Source organism: Mandrillus leucophaeus, unplaced genomic scaffold (genome assembly GCF_000951045.1).
Source record: "Mandrillus leucophaeus isolate KB7577 unplaced genomic scaffold, Mleu.le_1.0 Scaffold66, whole genome shotgun sequence".
NCBI lineage: Eukaryota > Metazoa > Chordata > Mammalia > Primates > Cercopithecidae > Mandrillus > Mandrillus leucophaeus.
In genome coordinates this window covers 4,745,262-4,747,342 of record NW_012107141.1, presented here as the reverse complement: position 1 = coordinate 4,747,342, position 2,081 = coordinate 4,745,262, and the positions used below count along the sequence as shown (strand labels likewise).

General features: G+C 53.8%; 1 protein-coding gene across 2 annotated transcripts in view; it reads left to right on the top strand.

Moving 5' to 3' along the window:
- ARHGAP1 (Rho GTPase activating protein 1) overlaps window positions 1-2,081 on the top strand; it is a 29,544-nt gene that overhangs the window by 2,752 nt on the left and 24,711 nt on the right. Inside the window, exon 1 of one of the 2 annotated variants that reach the window (XM_012001392.1) lies at window positions 882-1,430. The exons of the other annotated variant lie outside the window; for it this stretch is intronic. The gene's annotated coding sequence lies outside the window, so the exon portion shown is untranslated. Of the gene's footprint in view, window positions 1-881; window positions 1,431-2,081 lie in introns of those variants that run through there. 2 annotated transcript variants of the gene reach the window in all.

Here is a 2,081-nt window from a genome sequence, read left to right as displayed (position 1 = left end):
TTTTTTGCATTTTTAGTAGAGATGGGGTTTCACTATGTTGGCAAGGCTGGTCTCGAACTCCTGACCTCAGGTGATCCACCCACCTTGGGCTCCCAAAGTGCTAGGATTACAGGCGTGAGCCACTGTGCCCGGCCCCAGCTGCTCCTTCTAATCCTGTTGTTCACTGCAGCACAAAGTATTTCTGAACACTGGAGAATTATATTTTTGGGAGGTGCCATTGCCTCTGCAGAGGAGGAAATTTAGGCCCAAGTAGGAAAAGGACTTGCTCAGCATCTTTGCAGCTCACTGGCTTAGGCAGGATGATAATCCAGCTCTCCATACTACCTCATCATTTCACGGCATCAGCACCTACTGTGTGCAGAAAGACGCCTCGAGGATAGCTGTAGGCGGGACTGAAGGAGCCCCTGGTCCCTGGCCGGTGACAGGTTGAATAGAAAGGGTAGAGAGAAGGCTCTGGCCTGGAGGGGGTTGCTTTGAGCTGGATTCTGTCTTTATTACCCAGCTGGAGGTCACTCTGGGGAGCAGCTCCCACAGGCTCCTGGTTGGATGGCAGGAAGAGCGTGTAGATATTGAAGGGTTGAAGTGTTGAAGACTGAAGGGGAGTGAGGGAGCTGGGCTTTGGTGTCACTCAGAGAAAGGCATTCCTGACTGTGAGGGATCATCCTCTGTGTCTTGGGAAGGGATTATATTTTGGTGGTAACCAGGGGTAGTGGATGAGGGCAGGGGACAGGGAGAGGGAGAGGAAGAAGAGGGTTTTTTGGGGCCGTTTTGGCTGGTTGGGTTTGGCTTGGGAGCTTGAAACAGCGTTACTACTCAATCAGTTTGGTTGCCCTGGTGATAGGGTGGCCGTTGCCAGGCACAGGGAGAGGGCTCACCATCCAGGGCCCTTGGCTGTGATGTGATGTGTGCGGGAGGTTGTCAAGTGGCCTCAGAGCCCAGAGTCTGTGGCTCTGGGATGGCAGCTCTCCCCCTCTTCTTCCTGCCCACTCCCAGGGCTTGTCTGTTCTGCTTATCTGCCCTGCTGATTCTCTGACCATATATGTCAGTTTTGGGGCTCCAGGAATGCAGCTGGACATGGAACAGCCTCTTCCTTGGGGTCAGACTGAATAGATTGAACTGAAAACTCCCCTCCCTCATGTGGAGAGCTTGTGGCAGGAGAGGGAGTTACTTCCCATTAGGGCTGAGGGCAGAGGTGCCTACCCCCAGGCTGCATGCGGCTGCAGCCTTCTGGCCAGATTCCAGACCTGGAGAAACCCAGCTTGGTGGTCGGCTCTGCCCCGTGCCTGCTGGAGCTGCTGTTCAGCTGCTGGTCACCTCCTCATCTCAGCACTCCGGACATCGCGAGCATCCCCCTTTCCCATCTGTGGCCTCCAATCATTAGGGCAGTCGACTTTTCCACCTTGAAACTGGTGTCAGGAGCACCCCGCAGAGTAAGAGTGGGCTTGGACGCCCCTAGGAGCCTGCAGACTGTTTGCGATGACTGGCAGGCACTTCCACATCCCCTGCTGCTAGTTCCTGTCCTGGAACAAACCCAGCTGTGCCCCGCAGCCATAGCCCCCCTGCTTTTTTTTTTTTTTGAGATGGAGTCTTGCTGTGTCGCCCAGGCTGGAGTGCAATGGTGCGATCTCTGGTCACTGCAACCGCTGCCTCCAGGGTTCAAGTGATTCTCCTGCCTCGACTTCCTGAGTAGTTGGGATTACAGGTGCCTGCCACCACGGTCGGCTAGTTTTTGTATTTTTAGTAGAGATGGGGTTTCACCATGCTGGCCAGGCTAGTCTTGAACTCCTGACCTCAGGCAAGACTACCTCAGGTAGTCTTGATCCTCCCGCCTCGGTCTCCCAAAGTGCTGGGATTACAGGCGTGAGCCACCGTGCCCGGCCAGTCATAGCCTTTTTTTTCTGGGACCCTGTAGTCTTTGGCTCCCTCCTCCCCTCTGGGCCAGGAATGAGGGATGGAGTGGCCAGGACCATAGGTGACCTTTTTCAGGTGTGGGATGGGTTTACACACCCTATGTTCCTTAGTTTTTTTTTTTCTTTTTTCTTTTTCTTCCTTTTTTTTTTTTTTTTTTTGAGATGGAGTTT